Here is a 23591-nt window from a genome sequence, read left to right as displayed (position 1 = left end):
GAATGCTGTCTCTTGATTCTGAGTGTCCTTCCCCCGGAGTAATTTGGAACAAGGTCAGTGTTCACCAGGCAGGCTTCCTTGCCTTTGATATGCCTGCTGACAGCCCAGCGAGGCTGAGGGGATGTGAGCAGCAGGAGGCAGACTGATGGAGGAGGCCACACACCAGGCTCGATGGAGGAGGCGACAGGACCAGACTTCCAGGCTGTGACCTCTCTTCACCCAGGATCGGGTGGAATCTCCAGCCCAAGGGGCAGGAGTGGGAAGCGTCCAGGGTGAGGATCAGGACCTTTATTCTGGCTCTGTTCCCATTGGCTGGAAATTTTCCAGCTCTCAGCTTCCTCACCTGCAAAGTGGGGACAAGACCATTTTCCCTTCTGGATGGCTGTGCTTGCTCTTGGAAGTTTGCACACTTCCCAGACTCAGCTGTGCGTGTCCTTCCCCCGGGGCGGGGGTTGTGAAGTTCTAGCAAGTGTGCAGGGGTGAGGCAACCAACACCCAGAGATGGTTGGAGACTGGGGTTGAGGGCTGCTATGTTGAGATAGACAAGAGCCTGGTGGTTGAAAGGCGGGAGATAGATTCAGGTCCCGCTCTGCTAATTAAGCCTTTGAACTTTCTAAATAGAAGAGCCCTTAAAGATAATCCAGCCTGACTTCTTCTAACACCTCTAACATTCGGGAAAGCATTTGATGTCAGAGGGAGGAGAAGGTTTGGAGTGAAGGGTATAGATGTTGGAGTTGGAAAGTTTTGCCTCCAAATGTCCCCTCCGTCACTTGCCGTTTGACCTGAGGCAAGTCACTTCATCTGAGTCTCAATTTCTTCATCAGTAAAATGCGATGTGATAGCCGGTTTCCACGATGGCCTCCAGTGATCCCCATCTCCTGGTGTTTACCCCCTTCATTGGTCTCTCCTCACCTTGTACCGGGCTTGGAGTCTGTGACCAACAGAATACGGCAGAAGGGGTGGTGTCCATTTGTGAGGCTGAGAGACTAGGTTGGAATAGATTCTGCAGTTCCTGTCTTGGGTCCTCTCCTTCTCTTCTTCTCTCTCCCTCTGTCTGATCTCTAGCTCTAGGGGAAGCCAGCTGCCATGTCGTGGGACTGCTCGGGCAGCCCATGGAGAGGTCCAGCTGGTGAGGAACGGAGGCCTCCCAACAGCCGCATGGACGAGTTTGGAAGTGGATTCTCCAGCCCCAGTCGGGCCTTATGATGGGACAGCAGCCCTGCCCGACAGCCTGCTGCAACCTCGCTGGAGACCCAGGGCCATCTGGCCAGGCTGCTCCTGGGTTCCTGACCCTTGGAAGTTACATAAGGTAACGAGTGTTTGTCGTTTTAAGTTGCTAAGTTTTGGAATGATTTGGTAGCCAGTAGTGGATAAATAACATACAGTGATAATAATGTCTATCTTGTAAGTTTGTTGTGAGGACGAAATTGAGGTAAGCACTCTGTGTAGTACCTGACACATGTTGAAAGCTGAATGAAATGTGACAAAGCAGTGACCACCTGAGCAATATTATCATTGACAACCCCCCCCCCCCCCAGGTCACACAGCAAGGGTGTGACAAGGTTGATGATCCTATGGTTCCCAGCTGCCCAGTTTTAACTATTTGTGCCCCTGACGCCTTACTGACTTTGGTGGGCACTGAAGGCTTTGCCAGAAAGAAAACAGCAGAGTCAGAGGGTGGAGGGGCAGAAAATGTGACGGTGGCAGTGACAGTCACTGGGCTTCTGGAGCCGCCATGGTATGTGTGGGGTGGTGCAGGGCTGAGGCACAGGATCAGTGTGTGCATGCACGTTACGTATGCACACGTACACAGGTATGTGTACACATGTGTGCAAATTTGCACACACACGTGCATTCACGCATGGGGCACCCCTGTAGGTGTGCATGCACGTGTACAGATATGTGCATTTATGTGCATGGATATGTGTGTACAGGGTGTGTGTGTGTGTGTGTGTGTGTGTGTGTGTGTTAGGTCACCTCTGTAGACCCTTCAGCCCAAGATTGGCTACTTATCTGATTTGCTGCTTATTTCTGGGTTTGCTGTCTGAGGAAGGCTCAGAAACACCATGGCAACAAAGGGATGGTTAATGAGCCGGGAGGGAGGAGGCCGGGAACCTGGGTATCTCTGAGGCCACGAGAAGAGAAGTTCAGGGGGAAGGTCCACTGGGTTTATTTTCCTGGCCCTGTGGGGCTTCTTTGGTAGAGTGATACCAGAGAGGGTCTGGGCGGGGGACAAGCTCCTGACTCTCCAGCCCCAGTATTCCAGGAAGCACAGGGCTCCTAGTGCCCAACGGATGGCTCCCGTGGGGTCACCTGCTCCAAGGGCCTGAGCCGTAGATGTTTCTACACAGTTCCTGGGAGGGTATCCATGGCTGCACCAGGTTCTCGCCTGAGGCTGTGACCTGAACCATGGAGACTTTCCAGATACACTCACGGTACGGACCAGAGAAATGGAGGTAACAGAGAGGTTAAGGGACCTGCCTCAGGTCGCCAACAGGCTGGGACAGAGTCTGGGCAGGAATCCAGCTCTCCTTGCTGGCCCAGAACAGGGGCTGTGGTGGGGCGACCTAGGATGTGTTGGTCCATAGCGGTCGTGGCCCTTATGCCTGGGATCTGCTAGGAGAGCTGGCCGCCCCCCGCCCCCTGTGTGGACCAGATGGGCAGCTCTTTCACCCCTCGTGTTCCTCACCCTTGCCTTTATCACAGGGAGTAACTGGGGAAGGAAATCCTGGGGGAGCACAAAGCCTGCCAAGCTTGAGCCTGGCACCAGTTGGGCACCTGGATGCCAAGCAGGTTGGAATAGAATGGGTAGCAGGGGCTTCAGCGAGGGGTGGGGGGTGAACCGCTGGAGCAGCTTGGAAAATGCCTCCCCTGGCTCCTGCTAAGACCTCCTATCTTGCCTGCCCTGTGCCAGCAACACCTGGAAGAGAGTTTTCTGGCAGGTCCTGGGGTGCAGAAGCGGGTTACAGGGGTCTCGGTCATACATTCACTCACAAGCACCTACTAAGGAAGGGGGAAGTGATGTGTTCCCCGAGTGCCCAGTAGAACAAGGCACTGGGTGAACCCCCCTTTGTTGCACCTCCCATCGCTCCTGTAATCTAGAAGCTCCACTTCTCAGGTGAGGGAACTGAGGCTTAGGAAGGGGCAGAGCTGACATTTTTTAACATTTTTTTTTAACATTTATTTATTTTTGAGACAGAGAGAGAGAGAGGGAGAGAGAGAGAGAGAGCATGAACAGGGGAGGGTCAGAGAAAGAGGGAGACACAGAATCCGAAACACGCTCCAGGCTCCGAGCTGTCAACACAGAGCCCGACACGGGGCTCGAACCCACAGACCGCGAGATCATGACCTGAGCCGAAGTCGGACGCTTAACCGACTGAGCCACCCAGGCGCCCCAAAGAGCTGACATTTGAATCCAGGTCTGTGTGATTCCCAAGCCTGCTTTTCCCCCCCACCTCTGAGCGTCTCTCTGAGTGCCCTCTACACCCACTATGTCCAGGGGTCAGTTTAGAAACTGGAGATACAGAGGACTGGCCCTCACACGTAGTTCAATGGATGAATTAGCTATTGCTACGATGTCAATGCTGCATAACAAGTAGCACTCCCCAAATCTCAGGGGCTTACAGGCAATTACTCTTGCTCAGGGTGGTTGGGCAGCCGGGTGGCTCTACTTCAGGCTGCGGGTGGACCACATGTGTCTCTTGCTCTCCTTGTATTAGTGGCAATGCAGGGTCTGCTTCCCATGGCTGGGCAGAGACACAGGATGTCTCCTGAGGCTTTGTTTTGGAACCAGTGCACTGTCCTGCTGCTGACCTGCCAAAGTGAGCTGCGTGGCCAAGCTCTACCTTGGGGGGAGGCACTACGGGCACCTGACGAAGGCATGGCCGTCTGACTGTCTAACAGGGAGGCAGGAAGAATGGGGTACGATAATCCAATTGTCCACAGCAGGGAAGACAGACTGGGATGACAACACCGGGGTGCATTTCATCAAATCCAAGAAACCATCAACTGTAAAACACACCAGTAATTTAGGTGTCTCTAAGAAGGCAAAGCAGCTGCCAACTAAAGGGTGACATGATGCTTTCTCAGCTCATCATATTTTTATCTTATTCTTATCGAAATCTATTTGATCCCTGGATGTGGAAGTGACAACAGCATGGACGGTTTTGACCAGGGTTGCTCTCGCCCCGGCTCTGACCCCTGTGTCAGGACTGGCACCGTCCCAGGAGATGGCGAGATGTCACTGGTTGCACATTCTGATGTCAGGGGTGTTCAAACGCGGAAACGTGTGTTTTGATTCTCAGAACTGGTGGCATCCACTGTTCACTCATGGCGGTGAGCCCTTGCTCTGGGACGGACCCCGTGCTAAACATTCCATGTGGGTAAACCTGCTTGCACCTCAGACAATGAGGGGGAAAGAGTAGCAGCCCTGTTTCAAAGACTGAGTGGAGCAAGGCTCAGAGCGACGTGCCGTCTTGCTGAAGACCCGCACTTAGCAAGCGGCAGAGCAGGGATCTGAACCTAGGACAGTCTGACTCCGGAGTGGTTATGAGTGTAGACGCTGAGACAAACTGGGTCTCGGTTTCCTCCTCTGCAAAAAGGGGATGAGAGAAGTAATTACTTCATAGGTTGTTACAAACGTTAGAGTATTGAAAACAGGGTCAGGCACAGAACATTCAAGACAGGCTGGTCACTCTGGGAGTATTATTATTATTATTATTTTTGCCTCTCTGAAGCTAATGTCAGCGTAATAAGAGCTGCTACTAAACACAAAGCAGAGAGCTATGGGAAAAGCAGAAAAGCAGGCCGGGATAGTAGTCCCCCCTTACCTGGGGTGGGGGGAAGGTCGAGGCACCCAGTGGGTGCCTGAAACTGTGGATGGTACCAAATTATCCCGTACATACATATGATAAGGCTTATAAATTAGGCACAATAAGAGGTTAAGAACAACTAATAATAAATAGAGCAGTCATAGCAATAGACTGTCATAAAAGTTTTGTGAATGTGGTCTGTCTCTCAAAATAGCCGATACGTGCCGTAATCACCCTTCTTGTGGCGACGTGAGATGATAAGATGGCCGTGTGAGGAGTGGAGGGGAATGACGTAGGCGTGTGACGTAGCGGCTGCTACCGGCCTCCTGGGAGTGCGTCGGAAAATCACCTGCCACGGGACCGGGCCTGACTGTGGGTAACTGGAACCAAAAGTGATGCTGCAGGTAAGGTGGTGGGGGGGGGGGTACTGCTGCAGCTTAGTGACTTGGGGGTCTTGTCACGTTGTTTGATGGGAGGAAAGCAAAGAGCGTGTGATTCACGCCTGTACTCATTTACTCAAATATATTTGAGTAAATATATCTGCGTGGAAGATGGTACACAGATGTGAAAAAAAAATGTAATGTTTATTTACTTTTGAGAGAGAGAGAGAGAGGGAGACACAGAATCAGAAGCAGGCTCCAGGCTCTGAGCTGTCAGCACAGAGCCCAGTGCGGGGCTCGAACTTATGGACCATGAGAGCATGACCTGAGCCAAAGTCAGATGCTGAACCGACTGAGGCAACCAGGCACCCCCAACAGTGACTGAATTTGAAACCAAAAATTCAGGGGCTAATTACAAACATTTTTTTAATGTTTATTTATTTTTGAGAGAGAGGGAGAAAGGCAGAACACGAGTGGGGGAGGGGCAGAGGGAGAGAGAGAGAGAGAGAGAGATGGAATTCGAAGCAAGCTCCAGGCTCTGTCAGCACAGAACCCGACACGGGACTCAAACTCATGAGCTGTGAGATCATGACCTGAGCCAAAGTTGGATGCTTAACCGACTGAGCCACCCAGGCACCCCATGGGGACTGATTTTTAAAAATTGAGGTATAATTTACCTGCCACGAGATGCGCAGACCTTAAATATTCAGTTTGAAGGGTTTTCACAAATGTTTACACCTGTATTACCACCGTCCCACTCACCACGGAGAATACGTCCGTCACCCCAGAAAGTCCCAGTGTGCCTCTTTCCAGTAAAACGCCTCCCTCTCCACCCTGTTTTTAAACACTTTTCTGTCCCAGTAAATCAGTTTGCCTGTTGCTGACTTTGGTGTAAATGAGACCTTACAGAAGGCGCTGGCTTTGAGTCTGGCTTCTCTCATTCAACCTAATAGCTCTAAGATTAAGCCACGTATCTTTTTCATTGCTGGGCATTGTTCCATTTTGTGCTGCTTATTATAACTGATTGCCTGTGCTGCCCCGAAGCCATCCTTCTTGCCTGCCGGGTGGAAATGGATCTGGGCCCTTTAAATTTCTTCCCTGCAAGCCGGCTCAGCCTGGTCAGTAGAGGGCGCTGGGGAGGCCCATGTGGCCGCACAGGGCCCTGCTTCCTGATTCTGGGTGCTCCCGGGCTTCTGCCTTCCCCAGCTCCTGGCTCCTGCAGTGCACGGCCCGCAGCCCCTCCGGCACCGCTTTGGAGGCAGTTTTGGCAGTTTTGACGTGGGGTGTGTCACCAGCGGCGGCTTTTGTGGTATCCTCCAGGGCAGATTTCTGGTGAGTCCCCCGGGGTGGATTTCTAGCAAGTTCTACCAGCATGGCACCAGGCCAAGTGCTTGCCATGTGGTGGGCCACAGCCATGGTCTGGTCCGCAGAGTCTGGCTGGCAGCCCTGGAGGGGGTGTGTGTGTTTTAGGGGACATTTCCTCAGCTCAGGGGCTTTTCCTTGGGGAGATTTTTCAGCCTTAGGAGGGGACTCTTCCTTGGGGGCCTTATCTCAGCCTGGGGTGTGAGTTTCTCCTTGCGGGGGGGGGGCAGCTATCTCAGCCTCATGGGGGGTCTCTTTTTGGGGGCTCTGTATCAGCCTTAGGGTTCTCCCTGAGGCTCTCTATCATCAGTCCTGGGTGGGGGTGGGGGCTCTTCCTTGGGGGCTTTTCCTCAGCTCTGGGGGGAGCTCAGGTTCTAGCTCAGCCTGGTGGGGGTTTCTTTTTGGGGAGGCTCTGTGTTCAATATCATCCCAGGGTGGGGGCTCCTCTTGGGGCCTCTACGTCACCCCAGGGTAGGGGATCCTCCTTGTGGGTTCTCCCTCAGCCTGGTGTGGGGGAATCTCTTCTGAGGAAGCTCCTTTTTGGGGCTCTGTCTCAGCCCCTGCATGGGGGGGGGGTTGTTCTTTCTTGGGAACTCTACCTCAGGCCTTGGGAACTTTATTTCACCTTTGTAGGGTGGGGAAACTCATCCTCCAGGCTCTCAGCAAAGCCCCTCAGGGGATGTTCCTGGGGGGGGTGGCATTCTTAGGGGCTCTGTCTCTGCCCCAGGTGGGGTCTCTTCCTCGGGGGCTCTGTCTCAGCTCTTTGGGTCGTGGCTATTCCTTTAGCTTCTAACCTTACATTAATTATAATTCTCTTTATTCTTTATTAGCCAATGCTCCGTTCATTCGGTCCCCTGTTAGAAGTGAATAATTCTTCATATGGAACTTTCCCTGTTGGAATTACTGTGTGGTTTCTTTTTCCTGATCAGACCCAAACCAGTATAGAATTGGTGTCAGCAGTGATACGGGGGGCGGGGGGAGGGTGGGTCTGCAGAGACGAGATTTCCAGACTGGTTTTCTCATGGGCTTGAACGTGGTGCTGAGCCAGTGGGAACTGGGGTGCTAGTAACCCAGGGCATGAAGTGGCCCTGCAATTAACCAAGCTATCACCCGTGGTTGATTGAGATGAAGTGCCACCGAGGCACGTTCCTTGGGAGCCAGAGTGATGCTGTGCTTCACCGTTAATGGCAGTGGTGACGAGTATAAGGACCGTGGGGGTGTGGGATTGATTCTTTTGAGGGCTCTTGAGCTTACAGAGAGAAGATGAGAAGCTCAGGTCCATTGGCTCAGCTCAAGTCACGGTCTGAGAACTGGAAAGCCTTCATGACAGCCTTTCGAGAAGCTGCTATTATTATTATTATTATTATTATTATTATTACTTTACAGCTGCAGGGCTGGTATTGCTGAAAATCAAACAGAAAATTTAATTGTGTCGGTTGCTGAATTACAACCACAATTGAATTCACATCTTGACAGATTGCTCATGTGAAAATTAGGGCATTGACGGGGAAGGAAAGGGGTTCTGAAACATGGAATGGGGACATCTATCTGATGGGCCCAGATGAAACGGACGATCTTTAAACCCCAGTGGCTCTGAGCCTCCCTTGTAGGTGGTGGTGGCTTTCCCTCCTGTGTCTGAGGCTATTTCCCCTCTGTTTAAAAACCCTGTGACAAGGTGCCTGGGTGGCTCAGGTGGTTGAGTGTCCGACTCTTGATTTCAGCTCGGGTCATGAGCTCGCAGTCCATGAGTTTGAGCCCCGCATCGGGCTCTGTGCTGACAGCTTGGAGCTCGGAGCCTGCTTTGGATTCTGTGTCTCCCTTTGTCTCTGCCCCTCCCCTGCTCATGCTCTGTCTCTCTCTGTCTCAAAAATAAATAAATAAAACATTTAAAAAATTTTAAAAAAAGATTCTCTCTCTCCTCTCTCTCTCTGCCCCTTCCCTGCTTGGGTGCAGACACAGTCTCTCTCTCTCTCTCTCTCTCTCTCTCTTTTTCTCAAACAAACAAACACCCTGTAATACCCTTGGTGGGGACAGATACCTTGATAAGGAATGCCCATTTTCCTGAAGGCTTACAAAGACTGCTTACTGTTGTCACTAGACTCTAACTAGGGCCAGATCTCAGCATCGTGGCAGGGACACACTAGCACACCCAAAGAATTGCAAGACTTTGTTAACACATATCAGCAGAATTCTGGGGAACCCATGTGGGAGTGGATTCTAAGGGTTTTAGACCGAAGAGGGCAGGCGATAACACTGGGTTGGTGAATTGTCACGCATGCACTCATTGGAGATTCTGGGTTTGATTATTAGCATGTGCGCTAGAGGTGGTTGAAACAGCTTACTTGGTTGATTGGCTGAGATCTGGACCCAACAGTGGCCTACAGTTAATGACGCTGCAGCGTCATGATCGGAAGAGGGAATCCAAAGGCGTGGGGAGACAGGAATGCTGGACTGGGCACTTTGTGTGTGATCTGCACCCCCTCCAACAATGTTCCACAAGAGGGAGCGGGAGACAGAGGCGTTGACAAATACACGAGTGAGGGGAGCATTCTTGAATTGCTGCGTGGCTTCTCTTTTGTAGGCTGGGTGTGACCTCAGAGGCTGCCTCCGCTGGGATTGGCCCCCTGGTTGCAGCGGGTGTAAGGGCATCCTGGAATAGCAGAGACCAAGGGGCAGGACATCACTGCCAAGGACGAGGTGGGCACATCTACCGTAAGGCAGCAGGGAGGTGCAGGCAATCGGAACGCCTTCGCCCACAGGGATCTTTGGTGGTGGCTAGTGGATCACAGTGTTCCCGGGAATGAAATAAATGGCAGCTTGATAGATACATAACATAAAAAGTTCTGGGTCTGGTTAGCCAAAACCGGGCATGCTCCGCCGTGACGGAGAGTCTCTGCCTCTCCTCCAGTTTCTATACCTCAGTCAGTTCCTGAGCCCAGAAAAATCCCTTGGGAGGCCAGGTCCCTTTGAGGAAGAAGCCTTCTCATTTCTGCAAGCACTTACTGTAAATATTCCTCCAAACCTCCCCCAAAGGGACCTGGGGCCATTTACCAGGGTGGCTGTGTACTGGGGAAAAGGACATACACAGATGGGTCAGGGATCGCTATGCACTGGTTCTGAATAAACCCTGATTCTTGGGGACCCATGGTGCTACTCTGGCCCAGAGGTCAATGTGGGGGCTTATGGTGGTCAGGTGATAGAAGATGGCGGCTGACACACAGGGGTCCAGGTGGCTCGGGGACCCGCCCCAAGGTCATTCCTCCAGTTCCTGAACGAATGATTACAATACATGGACAGACTTAGCGACTCACCATTCTCTCCCCTTTCCGTTTTTATTTTATATGCGAGTTTTGGGAAGTTAACTTTACAATTTTGTCTTTAGGTGACAGACTATCCTGGGGAACTGTGACAGGGTTTGAGGAGTAATAAATACAGTCAGTGGTGACTTCTAGGGCTGTTGGTTTCATTTTACGAGAAGTGTTAAGAATGATGGCTGTGTCTCCTTGGGTGGGAATGCAGAGTTGTGTTGTCAGGAGTTTAATGGTGTGAGCAGGGTTCCTATGGAAGCTCAGTAGTCAAGGGGACAGGACGTGCTGTGTGTCCATGATTGCCTGTGCTGCCCCGAAGCCATCCTTCTTGCCTGCCGGGTGGAAATGGATCTGGGCCCTTTAAATTTCTTCCCTGCAAGCCGGCTCAGCCTGGTCAGTAGAGGGCGCTGGGGAGGCCCATGTGGCCGCACAGGGCCCTGCTTCCTGATTCTGGGTGCTCCCGGGCTTCTGCCTTCCCCAGCTCCTGGCTCCTGCAGTGCACGGCCCGCAGCCCCTCCGGCACCGCTTTGGAGGCAGTTTTGGCAGTTTTGACGTGGGGTGTGTCACCAGCGGCGGCTTTTGTGGTATCCTCCAGGGCAGATTTCTGGTGAGTCCCCCGGGGTGGATTTCTAGCAAGTTCCACCAGCATGGCACCAGGCCAAGTGCTTGCCATGTGGTGGGCCACAGCCATGGTCTGGTCCGCAGAGTCTGGCTGGCAGCCCTGGAGGGTGTGTGTGTGTGTGTGTGTGTACTTCCTTGGGGGGTTCTGTCTCAACCTTGTGGCCGGGGGAGGGGCTCCTCTCAGTCTGGGGTAGCGAGTGCCTCCTTGGGGGCTCTATTCAGCCCAGGTTGGGGGGGGGTTGTTGCTTCTTAGGGGTTCTGTGTCAGCCCTAGAGGGATTCTTCCTGGATACTATTCTCTAGAGTTCTCTCTAATTCTTTCTAGCCAGTCCCTTGTTTGTCTGGTCTTCTAGTATGTTTAGGCAATAATTCTTTATACGGAACTTTCCCCATTCAGATTACTGGGTGGATTCTCCCTCCTGACTGGTTGCAAAGTGACTCACGCTGTGTTATAAGTCATTGTTTGTCCATCCATTTTCACGTTGGTATTTCCAATTTGGGGCTGTTCTGAATAATTTGCTATGCGTATTCTCAAATGCACCAGCCTTTCTGTGCACATGTTTTTATCCCGTGGATAAATGCTCATTTTGCCTACAGGGTGCTGCGGGGTCACCGGGAGCCTTGTGGGTCTGTTTTTTAAAAATTTTTAAAAATGTTTATTTATTTTTGAGAGAGCAAGAGGGAGAGAGAATGAGCGGGGGAGGGGCAGAGAGAGAGAATCCGAAGCAGGCTCCAGGCTGAAAGTGCAAAGCCCGATGTGGGGCGTGAACCCACGAACCATGAGATCACAACCTGAGCCGAAGTGGGACGCTCAACTGACTGAGCCACCCAGGTGTCCCATGGGTCTGTTTTTTTTTTTTTTTTGTATCGGTGATAAAATTCGACGTGGGTTCTAGAAGGATCTCTCGGCCTTGGGTGAATGGGGGCAGAGGCACCAACTCTTAACTCCCCAGATGCAGGTGGCAGCCCAGCCTGGTGACCTTGTTCATGTGGCTCTGCTCCATCGTCTATTTGTGAATCTGTGAAATGGGAATGTTCTCGTGCCTCCATATCCCCGAATGGGATAACGCGCACAGGTGCTTGGCACGGGGCTGGCATGGAGTAGGTACACAATGGGCAGCAGCCAACATACCGTTGTTATTAGGTGCTTACGCTGGGATGTCCCCGTATCTCCCTGGCACCGACCGTCACGTGTCTAGAGACCAAGGGCTTAGAGGAGTGGGAAAGGGTCTCGGTGCCCTGTCGGGACCCGGGAAAGCTGGGACACGGCTGCCATGGCTGCCCAGTGCCTGGCGCTTTCTGACGCCCTCCTGTGCCTTCCCTCTGAGGAGTGGACCCTCAAGGTGGCCTTGGGTTCTGGGCTCTTTGCCCAGCCCCCTGACAGCTACCTCAGCTGGCATCCTGCCAGGCTGAACCCTGAGCTGCTGCACCCCAGCTAGTCAGACAGCCATGATTAGTCAAATAAAATTTCCATCTGTTGAGGAATTTTCGAGAGTTATTACTGGCTATAAAAGCAATCGGAGGAGAAGGATGGATCTGAGGGGGTAAGTGCCTCTAATTATGTGCAGTAGTGACTTTTAAATAAGGTTGCAGATGTCCTTATCAGAGTGAGCCAGACCCCCATCGCTGTCTGGGCCGGAGGGGGTTGGGCTGGTGGGGGTGGGTCCTTCTCTGTAGAGGGAAGAAGAAGAGGGGCGCCGTGTTTGAATCTTGGGGGTCATTGTGGCGTTTAGGAAGACCCTGGATGCAGAGGGCCTAGTAAAGGCCCGGCAGGTCTTAATGGATGCACACTGCAGGTGCTTAATGGATGCACGTTTCTGCTTTCCCTGCTTCCCTCCTTCTTCCCCCTGGGGCCTGAGCCAGGCTCCTGGACAGAGCAGCGTCTCTCAGGGCCGGGTTGTTGCTGTCACAGACTCTGTGTGACCGCTCCACATAAGGTGTGGGCCTCGAGCTTCGCCCTCAAAATGGGACAATGAATTAGCAGGTGTCCATCCCAAAGGAACACTGGGCGGGGAGATTTTGGGGAATGTGGGCCCAGCATCGTTCTGCTGCTAATATATGGCTTTCCTCTAGTGCTTGACTTGTTTGACCCCTCAGCACCTGGGGGGGGGGGCAGTGCAGAGGAGACATTGTGGGCAGGAGGGTTTGGGGTGCTGAGGGGCTGATCTGAGGTCACCTGACTCAGGTGCTCCTGCTTTCTTGGGGGGAAAGAGTTTTAGAAGTCCACCCCCTTCTTTGTCTTGTGGTGCTTAACACAAGATTGTACTTTGGCGGCACCTGGGGCTCAGGAGGCTGCACGGGGGCCAGTGGGGTGGGTGGTTTTGCTGGAAGGGGCTCAAATGTAACTGAGAACCCCCGGAGAGAGGGGTTCGCAGGGTCCAAACCCTCAAATACTTGAAGGCACACAGTCCCCTAACTGCTGGGCCAGGGGTCTGTTCATGGACAGGCTGTTCCTCCTTGCCTCCCCTGCCCACCTGTCCGTCAGGCACAAACCAGCCCCCCCTGCCCCTTGGGCCCTTTAAAACCACAGGCACATGCCTAGGCCCCCGCGGCCGGCCACACTTTGATTCCTCAGAGTCGGCTGTAGAAAAGCCCACATGTGTGGCCAGGAGCCATCAGAGTTCAGTCCTTCCCGCCATGGCTCTGCTCTGGGCAGGGAACTCTCCTTGGGTTCCTTCCTCTCTGCCGGGGGGGGGAGGGGGGGTTCCAGTGTGACTGATTAGCGGTGGTTTGCCCTGGGCCCGGGGTCCCCTGGTGTCTGATTCTGGGGCTGAGGTAGGAGGGCGGGGCCGGCAGAGCTGTGGGTTCAGGTTTGCAGCTGAGTTGCGTGAGAAGCTGAGGCCTCTGGCCTGGTTGTGCCCACGAGGAGGTCATCTCCCTGCGTGTCCCCAGCCCCTGGGTCCTCCCTGATGACTTGGTCACTCCATCAGCTGCAGAGGGGACAACCTGGCTTCCGGCCGTGCCTCTGGCTGCGTGACCTGGGCAGGACCCCGACCTTGTGTGGACTCAGTTTCCCTCCCTGTGAGTGGGGATAATAAGACGGGCTTGTCATAGGGTCCGGGGGACAATGAAACGAGCATGTGGCTGTCTCCTCGCTCTTCTCTTCTGGTCAGGCTGGGAGAAGGGCCCGGAGGTGCGAACCTTGCTTCAGGCTCCTGTCTCTGAGGGCCGAGACCTCTGCGGAGGGGAGGCTTTTGGGGCTGGAGTGAGCCGAGTCTCTGGAACTCTCCCCAGTCCTGTGATGGGGTGGGCACCGGGAAAAGGTGCCTGTGTGCTCCAGAACGGCGGGAATTTTGGTGGTTTCAGCCCTGCCTGGGTTTTGTGATGTCTGCAGGTGGGTGGGGAGGGGGTGCTTGGGTGCTGGGGTCATCAGAAGGACCCCTTGAGCAGGTGGCATCCCTGATTCTCTCACGGTCACATCCGTATGCCCCCACCCCTCGGTTCTCCCATCTCAAACTTGGGGGAAGATTGGGTCCTGTGCGCCCCACCTCCTCCTGGCCAGGGCATTGGGAGCCCCAGGGAGCTTGAGGCCGTTGCTGGACCCCGGACAGACCCCAGCCTCTCTCTGGCGCCCTCAGGACCCCTTGCTTCCGGCCTGGGAGGAGAGTCTGGTGATTTTCCTCCCCAAAGGAGGAGCGCAGCTCCTCTGCGTGGAGAAGGGTTGTGAGGGGCTGGTTACATTTTCCTCTTCCCAGTTCTTCGTTAGCCACAGCCCTTCTCTGTGAGAGGGTTCCCGGGGCTTCTGGGCTTGTGCCCGTGCCTGCCTTGGGCACAAGAAGGCTTAGAGCAAAATGATCCTTAATGTCCCTCCCCACCCCCCGACCGTCGCCCCCTGCCAAGAATGAGAGGCTGGGAGCCTTGGGGCTGACAAGCTGGAGCGTGTGGAGGGGTTGGGAGGCCCCCCCACCCCCCACCCAGGGAACCCGGGTTTGGGACGGAGCTCCGTGCCTCACCAGCTATGGTCAGTCTGAGCCCTCAGTTTCCTGATTGCTGAGTGGGGATGGTAACCTCAGTGCTGTCACCAGGGTTAAATGAGGCCATGAGTCCTCCACACTCCCCGTCATGGTTCTTGGTGATGGAAACACAGTGGGTGGAAACAAAGCCACATGGGCGCAGCCAAGAGAGGCTCCACAGGCCCGCGGCAGGGCTCACGGAAGTCCCGGTGCCTTGATGTGTGCACGAGCCTCTGGCGGGTCCTTCCCCTTGGTGGGCAGCTGTGGGGCAGGCCTTGGGGATGACCCTGCAGTCCTCCTTCCTGAAGGTCCCTCTGTCTTTCAGCGGCTCAGCCTCCTGAGGGTCCCCTGAGGGCCCCTCTCTTCCGGGGCCTGGTCATTTATTCGTGGCTTGTCTGGCCAACCGCTCTGCCATGACAGAAGGTTGGAGAGACGGGAGGCCCTCCATGGCTGTTCTGAGGACACACCCAGTGTCTGTACCCCAGCTTTCAAGGCCCTGTGACCTGCCCACGTCCTCCCCTCCCCTCCTGTGGCCTCTGGTCGATGCAGCGGAAGGCCTTGAGCCCTTAAGATTTGCCGGCTCTGGGCTCGGCACCCGCGTGCCTTGTTTATCCAGTCCTCACCATGACCTTACGTGATACTATTTCTGTGACGTGTCTTCAGATGACACAAGGACCAGCCTCGTGCGGTGGGGCCGAAGGGCAGGGCTGGCTTCCCAAGCGAGAATTTTCCAGCCGTGGACCAGTGGATGTGCTCAGCATCCCACTGCTGGGAGTTGGCAAGCAGGCGCTGATGGCCGTCGTTCAGGGAGACGGAGGGGACCCTTCGCAAATGACACTGAGAGGTGTCTCAGGGGCGTCCACCTTTCAGGATCACGGTCCCCTGAGTCTTGAATTCCCCGCTCCTTACTGGAGATGGCGCCAGTGATCCCACTTACAGGAACTGAGGCTCAGAAGCAGGCATTTCTGTGCCCCGATCGCTAGTTCCTCCCCCTTCTTCCACTTATCCCAGGTGGCCGGGTTCTGGGCATGTCAGCCCCATGTCTTGCTTGGTGGCAGCATAGTGGGTCATTGGTGGCCTTGGGGGTGGGGAAGGGGGGCTTTGATCCGGTCAACTATTTCTTCACTTACTCTGCTAAGCACTTATATTCCCCCTGAACACCTACTGTGTGCCAGGCCCCGGTGGGGGGGGCAGATTTGTGCCCTCGGTGAGCTCACGGTCAAGTGTGATGGATAGGGGGCTCTGCCTGTGGTTCCCAAGCATCCGAGTGAAGTCCTGGCCTTGCTCGGACCAAAGAATTAGCCACCTGGGGTGGGGTCTGGGCATCTGTACTTTGTCACAAGCTCCCCAGGGGATCACGGCTGAGACCTAGATTTAGGAACTGGGGACTCATAACTCTCAGTGGACAGCTGTGCAGCAGCTGGGGGGCTCCAGCCAGAGAGTAGGTGGAGGGGTGCCGTTGGGATCCAGGGAAGGTGGGAGGAGGGGGCCGACTGGGGGTGCTGGACGCTTCCCCATCCGTGAAAAGCAGTAGGTAAAGGGCAGTGAGTCCGGGGCTCTGCAGAGTGCATGGCTGGTGACTTCCTACCGTCCTGGTCCTGGTCCGCAGGGACCGGGATTTTTACCACTTTAGGTCACCGCTGTCTCCCAGTGACTAGGCCAGGGGTTGGTGTGAGGGAGGGGCTCACCACTTTTGTGGGAATGAACTTCATAAGGCGGGACAGCCCCTCCTTGCCTTTGGCCCCCACCTCTGCTTGAGCGCTATGGACCAGGCCCTGTGCCGGACGCCTTGTGTGCATTAACTCCTCAGATGCTCCTGATGGCCCCGGGATACAGGCACGAGGATCACACCCATTTGGCAGATGAAGAAACTGGGGCCCAGGGAAGTCCCTCTTCATGGCTGCCCCTCCACTTCCAGTTCAGGTTTCGCCTCCTCGGAGGGGTGTGCTCTGAGCCCCGGGACAGTTACACACCCCCATTATCTTTGCTGCCTTCACAGCTTGTGTAAACGTGCTGTCTCCACTGCCCTGGATTTTAAGGTCTGGCTCGTGGTGGACCAGCTGCCCCGACCTGACGCCCGTGTTCGCAGCCACTAGGCTCTCCTGCCCGCGTGGCCTGATGACAGTTGTGAGTTCATTAAGCGACATCGGCATCATTGCCTGGGGCCCTGGGGTGAGGCAGACGTTCCCTGGCTTGCTCTCTCCCCCAGCTCCCAGGGAGGTCGAGCTCAGCCCAGGTTTAGATCAGCCGCAGTTCACGCAGCCAGCCCTCCCGCAGAGTAATTACTATAATTTCCCCCGCGTAACCCTCCGCTCTTGGATGGTATTGTGACCGAAATGGGAGAAGCAGGAACACTCCCTGCCCTGGTAATTGCGGCTTCGCAGGCGCTGCTGACATCTCCAAAGGGAGCTGGTGATTCGCGGCGTGTGTCAGAGGCGTCACCTTTGAACCCTGGCTTTTTGACTCTGGCGCCTCTTCAAATGCAATTATGATGAATGAGTGGGATGCATTGATTCACTGTGTCCTCGGGGCTGTGTTCACATCCCTGGTCCAATCTGGAGCCTCGTGGCAGCCCCGTGAACCGGGGGCGGTGCGTGGCCCTGACTCAGTTGGGCAGAGGGTTCCGCATTCCCCGAAACCGTGCAGTGTGGGAGCAGCAGGGCCTGGCTGGAACCCGGGGCTCCTGGGTTCGCTCGCTGCCTCCCATCCCTTCTGCTCAGATGCCCTGTTAGAGAGGATGTTCGGACGATTCTACCACCTGGGCTCAAGTGCGTTAGAGAAGAGCGATAACGAGCACAAAAATCATGACCTTGGGCCCTGACGGCTCACCGGGCCGCTCACCTCGCCTTGTAAGCGGGAACGCATTTAACCTCCCACAGCCCATCACGGTTATGCTTCCCAATTTGCAGATGCAGGACCTGGAGCCCAGAGAGGGGGTGCTGACCTGAGGGCCAGGGAGCCAGGAGGTGATAGAGCCCAGACTGGAGCCGAAGCAGTCTCCAGCTCCAACCTCCGGTCTCTCCTGCTGTGCAAATGGCAGAAAGTCAGCATTCCTGAACATGTAGTGTTTCCTCCTCTTCTCCTCCTCCTCCTCCTCCTTCTTCCTCATCAATCCATTTGCTCATTGGTTCACTTGTGAATTCATTCATTGATTCATTGATTCATTCATTCATTCATTCATCCATCCAGCCTTGTTTGTGGGTCCCTGTTAACACCAAGCATTGTTCTAGGGATTAGGGATTCAGTCCTGTACAAGCTTCCATTCTACTCCTGAGCTTCCATTCCAGCTGGGGGAGACAAATCACAAAACCAGACAAATGACGAATTTGGGTTGGGAGAGCGATGGAGGAAAATGAGTAGAAAGGAGATGCGGGGTGTTGGGAGGGGGACACTAGCCAGTGTGGTCAGGGACGGGCTAAGCAGAGACTAGAAGGAAGCATGAGAACACCACGCAGAAGAGATTCCAGGCAGAGGGAGCCGTGTGTGCAAAGGCCCTGTGGTAGGTCTGTGCGAGGTGTGTTTGAGGACCTGCAAGGAGGGTGGTAGGAAGTGATGTCAGGAAGCTGAGTGGGGAGATGTAGGGTGGGGGCGGGGGCTCAAACAGGTAGGGAGGGAAGACGAGCCTGGCTCGCTTGGATTCCGTTGGCCGATACAGGGGGGAGTTCAGTTGTGTTACTGAAGCGGTTGGCAGCTTGGCCTTTCCCTGAAAGCGGGAAAAGTCTCAGCGTGTCTGCCTGTGCCAAAGTCCCTCTAGCAAGTCTGGTTCTGGGAGGCAGGTGCATACATGTGTGTGAGGTGAGGTTTAGAGAGTCAGGTGGGAGCTCTCTTCGGGGCAAACCACAGGACTAGGCTCTGGCTGACATGAGCAGGAAAGGAAGTGACCACTCAGCTCGCAGAATCGGAGGCTTGGCCGAAGGACTAGTTTGCAAAGACCAGGAACCACAAGCCTTCTGAGACCCCACTGGGATGGGTGGCCCCAGTCAGCTCGGAATGATTCTACAGGCTGGAATTCTAGGTCCGGGGGGGAAGAGAGGGCCTCTAATGGACGGGGCTTTGGCCACGTGACCAGTCCTAGTTTGTGTTCAGGGCCTCATGATCAATAGTCCCGCCAGGAGTGCATTTTGGAGGCGCGGTCAGCCCTGGAAGGGCATTTGGGGGTGCCGGTATCCAAAGAAGAGGGGACAGACAGGTGCTTGGCTGCTAACAGAGGCCCAGGGTCCCCGGCAAGGATCTCAGAGGTGGGTGAGTTGTCCTCGCCTTCAGGATGCTAAGGGCAGAGCCTGTCCCGGGTGGAATGTTCGAGAAGGGGGTCGGATTCCTCCGAGTGATTGGTGGGGTGGAGTTCAGAGAGGACAGAGGTTCCCGGGTCTGGGGGAGGTTGTGGCAACGCTGGGTCTGGCTGGGCTTTGAGGGCTGGGTGGTCTTGAGAGCGAGGGGGAGGGGTGCTCTGAGTGGGGCTCACTGCTCAGGCAAAGTCAGGGAGGCCTCCTGGCTTTCGTGGGGGTGGGAGCAGCTGCTGAGTCACTGGCAGGGAGTGGGGAGTGCTGCTGGAGCTGCAGGCTGAGCATGCAACCGAGCCCCAGTCTGGGGAGGGTGATGGCATCTGGCTGGGGCAGAAGCGGGGGGCGGGGGAGGAGTGCTTTGGGGAGCACCTACTATGTACCTACACTCTGCTAAGCGCTTTGTCGTGGCCTTACTTAACCTTTACAGCAGTCTTATTCGATAGCTACTGCTATTTACCCCTACTACACAGAGGAAGAGACAGGGGCTCAGAGAGGTTAAGTGACTTGGTCAAGGTCACACAGCCAGCAAGTAGCCGAGAAGGGGTTCGATCCCAGGCTCGGCTAACGGTCTCTCCTTGTCCGGGTTACAGACTCATCAGCTGTGAAGTTGGGCAGCCTGCTGACCTGCTCTGGCCCTTTGCCCCAGTCATGTTTCTTCCTCCATATTCTTAGGCGCCATCGAGCATGCAGGGGCGGGTTGGGGGCGGGTCCGAGGTGACTTTCTCCTTTTTTTCTCCTCCCTCCCTTCCCCCTGCAAAGAGCTGGAACAAAGCTGTCAAAACTGGAGTCAGCAGAAAAAATCTAATTTTCACCTCAGACACGTTTGTAGCTGACAGATACTAACCCAACCTCTAGACTTTCCCTCTAGACGGGTCTGAGCTGAGTCCTGCCCTGGACACTGGGACACCAGCCCTGTCGCGAATTCACTGTCGCATTTTAGACAAGATGCCTCTTCTCTATAGGCCTCAGTGTTTCTACCGGTAACATGCGAGGGACCGGTCCTCAGGGTGGGGTGTTGCAAAGTCAAGTGCCTATGGGGGGCCCTCCACCGGCCAAGAAAGACAAAGGTGTGAAATGGGCCAGGTGTGGGAGACCAGCGGTGCTGGGGATGTGTGGTCCGGCGGGCAGCTGCCCTGCCCATCGGGGCAGCTCCTGCTCGGGGCCGACCGGTTATTGCTGGCGTGGGACAGCGATTGCCGGGTCCTTGGATTATTTTAAGAAAAGCCAGGGAGCTGACTTGCGTTCCAAAATATTTCAAAATTTAAATGTCAGCAGCTTATTTAGAAATCTTGGGGGAAAAAATTTGCGGAGGCCCATAAAAGGAGCTTCACGGGCTGAAGTTGGCCTGTGGGGTCACCAGCTGCCAAAGCCAGGACTGGGTCATTCGGGTTTCCTCCAGCTGGATGAGCTACAGCTACGCTTAACATGCATATAAATAAAAATCAACTATTTGCCTTCTAGAGGTATTGATTTGTATTTATTGATGAGCCTGAGGTTTATCACGGGCATCTAAGCTCAGAAATAATGACGGGGCGGAGACCTCTTTGAGAAACTTTAATCACAGATTAGGAATCCGTGGGCCTGTCCCTCTCTGTCCCTCTGGGTTACTTCTGCCTCTTATGTCTGTCTTTAATCCTTCCTGGTGCAGACACAGCCTAGCCTGGTTTCTATGGCAACAGAGCATGCTACCTTCTTCCCCTCGTAGATTTGTATATTCGGAGAGAGAAAAGTGGCGCGGGTGGCCTTGAGATTTCCCTCACCTGGACGGTGGACCCAGGGACTTCTGCTTTGTACCTTTGCAAGATCATGGGCGGGACAGGTTTATTTGAAGCCTGCGGGCAGCCCAAGAGCGAGATTTATTGGCTCTCCGGAATTTTTCGAGACCTCCCTTTAGAGCTATTGACTTTATCACGTCGGCTACCGTTCCCAGGTTGGAGAGTGCCTGTGGATCAATCCCATAGTATCCAGAGATCAATGGGTTTATTGGTCCTTTTTAGGGTGGGCTTGGGAAAGACTTGAAAAAAGCCAGCGGGGTTCGAAGAGGATATGGGGCTCAGAGTGGCCAATGAGCTGAGCAGGGGCTCTGGTCATTCCCACCATGCCCAGGTGAAGCCAAGAGGACCCAGAGACCGGGGAGGGAGGTGGCTGCCCTGGGGCTGGGGTGTGCCATAACTATCAGTCCCAGGCAGTGACCAGGAAGAAGAGGGGAGTGGGTAAGGCACAGATGCTGGAGTCCAACTGCCCGAGTTCGAATCCTGGCCCCACCGCTGTGAGGCTGTGGGGCCTTGGGCAACTTACTGAACATCTCTGAGCTTCTGCGTCTTTGTCTGCAAAACGAAGACCGTCGCGCTAACTTCTTCACGGGTTACTGAAAGGACTGAGAAGGTACGTGTAAAACACATAGAACGTAAGTCAGCAAACTTTTCCGTAAAGGACCAGAGAGGAGACATTTTAGGCTTTGTAGGCCGTATCGTTTGCCAGACTCCTCACGTCTGCTGTAGTGACTTGAGAGCAGCCATAGACAATATGTAAATGATGGACGTGGCTGTGTTCCAATAAAACTTTATTCATAGATCCTGGAATTTGAATTTCATATACTTCTCACGTGTCGCGAAAGAGCCTTCTTGTCCTGATTTTTTCCCAACCGTTTAAAAGTGCAAAAACCACCCGTGTTGCGGCGGCCGTATGAAAGCAGGCAGCGAGCCGGATTTGGCCCCCGGGCCGTGGTTTGCTGACTCCTGATGTAGAATACTGCCGATTTCGCGTTCATTAGACGTCAGTCACTGATGTTACCTTTATCTTCACCATTATTCTTTTTGTCCTAGGAGGGTGGACTGGAGGCAGGAAAGTATTTGGCCCAGAAAGAAACGACTTGGGCTAAGGGTGCATATTAACTACACTCAGGGAAGATGGGATCCCAGCGGGGGTATCTTCGGCTGTTTGTGGGCAGAACTGACAGGGAGATGAATTTTTTGGCTCTGAGGCCTCTAGCAGCCAGTTGGAACAGACTGCCTTGGGCATAGTGAGCTCCTGTCACCAGAAGAGCTCCAGCAGAGGCCAGAAGCCCCCGACACGCTGCTGGGGGGAGGCTGGCTCACGGGAAAAACAGACACTGGCTGTGGGGTCTGAGCTGGGTTCCTGCAGCTCTGGCCAAGTGGGGACGGTGTTGGGGAGATGGTTCCTGTTTCCTGGTTTCCCATGGTCCCCTTTCCTAATATTCAAGGCCCCTTGCCGCCTTCTTGCTTCCGGAACAATCCAGTGATGTGTACGGGGCCAGCATTGTCCCCGTTGAACCGGTTGGTCCGGGCAGAGAGGCCTGCCCGCTAGGTGGGGAGGCGTGCCTGCTGAGGCACATGGACTGTGGTCCTGGATCTGGGTCCAGTCCCGGCTCTGCTGTTTCCTGGGTCGAAAGCTTCTTTAACCTCTCTGAGCCTCTGTTTCCCCATCTGTAAAGTGGACGTACAGGATCTCCCTGACAAAGTATTTGTTACTGTATGGAAAACGCCTAGTGTGGTACCTGGTGGACAGTAGGTTTCCCAACAGTGCTCATTCGTGTCCCCCACAGTCCCGGCCTCTGGTCCGGGACTGCTGGGTGGCCTGGGAGGGTCAGGGAGGAGCCTGTCCTCTGGGATGCGGTCTGTCCACCAGCAGTTTGATGTCGGGGAGCCCTCCTTCCCCAGGCCTGGGATGCTGGCATCTTCGGGGAGGGATGGGTGTCGGGGCAGAGTCTGGGCCCACAAGCCAGGGACCTTCTCCACCGAGATACAGACACATCTACACGGGGCGGGGTGGGGGGGGTCTGTGGTCCTGAGGGTGACCTCCAGACAGCCCAGAAAGCCAGCATGGATCCTCCTCCTGCACCTGTGCGGCCACGACACGCGGGGGCCTAGGGGAGGGACCGCCGGGGAGTCTAATGGGGAGAACAGGTGCATTCAGCTGAGACGGGCCTGTGCCCACAGGCGGGGGTGGCCCAGGGTCGTACCTCCCTCCTCGTCTCTGCTTCGTGTGCTGGGCCCTCTGCACGAGTGACTTCCGTGGGGAATCCCACGAATCCTCACAACCCCCCCCCCATGAGGGGCATGTAACTGCTACCCCATTTTAGGGATGAGCAGACTGAGACTGAGAGCCCAGGTCATCTATCCGGGGTGACAAAGGAGGAAGTTGGTGAGTCGGGCTTTGCAGCTGGGTCTGACCGCAAGAGCCTCACCCCTCGACCCAACGTCCCCATCCCCCGTCCCCTTTCGGCCGGCACTGGAGTTCACGGTGTGCAGTGTAAGCCCTAAACATGAGAGCAGCCAACGCTTTTGGGGTGGTTCCTGTGCCCCAGACCCTGGTCCAGGTCACAGCGTAAAACCATACATGCCCTCTTACATTTTTTTAAATCTCATAACCCTCACCACCTCTCTGTGAGCTCTTCCCATTCCACGGATGAGAAAACTGAGGCACAGAGAGGTTACGTGCCTTGCTTGAGGTCACAGAGCTAAACTTGTAGAGCTGGGATTGGAACTCAGGAATCGTAACCCCGAAGCGGGTTCTCACCCCGTTCTCTTGCCTTGAAACTCGACTGTAAAGTGCTTAGCCTATCGTCAGACACAGAGCAGATAACACGATAAACATAAACATCCGAGACCAAGGGGCCAGCGTGAGTTTGTTTGGAGACTGGTGGGTCCGGACCCACTCTGGACTTTACATTCCCTTCTGTGTGACGGGGACACACACAAAAGGGCGGGAATCTAATGAAAAGGCAGCCGAATTCTATCCACGTGTAGGGTCAGGAAACACCCACGCACTAAATAAATGTGGTGCTTCATCTTGAAAACGATCTGAAGTTTTTGCACGTGGGAGTTACACCCACTCTACCTGCCGGCTGCCCG

The 23591-nt window shown here is 54.7% G+C and overlaps 1 protein-coding gene across 1 annotated transcript in view; it reads left to right on the top strand.

Moving 5' to 3' along the window:
• The first annotated feature begins 10336 nt into the window (after positions 1 to 10336).
• ACTL8 (actin like 8) overlaps positions 10337 to 23591 on the top strand; it is a 61550-nt gene continuing 48295 nt past the window's right edge. Inside the window, exon 1 of the mRNA XM_047872577.1 lies at positions 10337 to 10468. The gene's annotated coding sequence lies outside the window, so the exon portion shown is untranslated. The remainder of the gene's footprint in view (positions 10469 to 23591) is intronic.

The sequence above is a fragment of the Prionailurus viverrinus genome, chromosome C1, assembly GCF_022837055.1.
Source record: "Prionailurus viverrinus isolate Anna chromosome C1, UM_Priviv_1.0, whole genome shotgun sequence".
In the NCBI taxonomy this organism is placed as follows: domain Eukaryota; kingdom Metazoa; phylum Chordata; class Mammalia; order Carnivora; family Felidae; genus Prionailurus; species Prionailurus viverrinus.
This window is presented reverse-complemented; position numbering and strand designations above follow the sequence as displayed.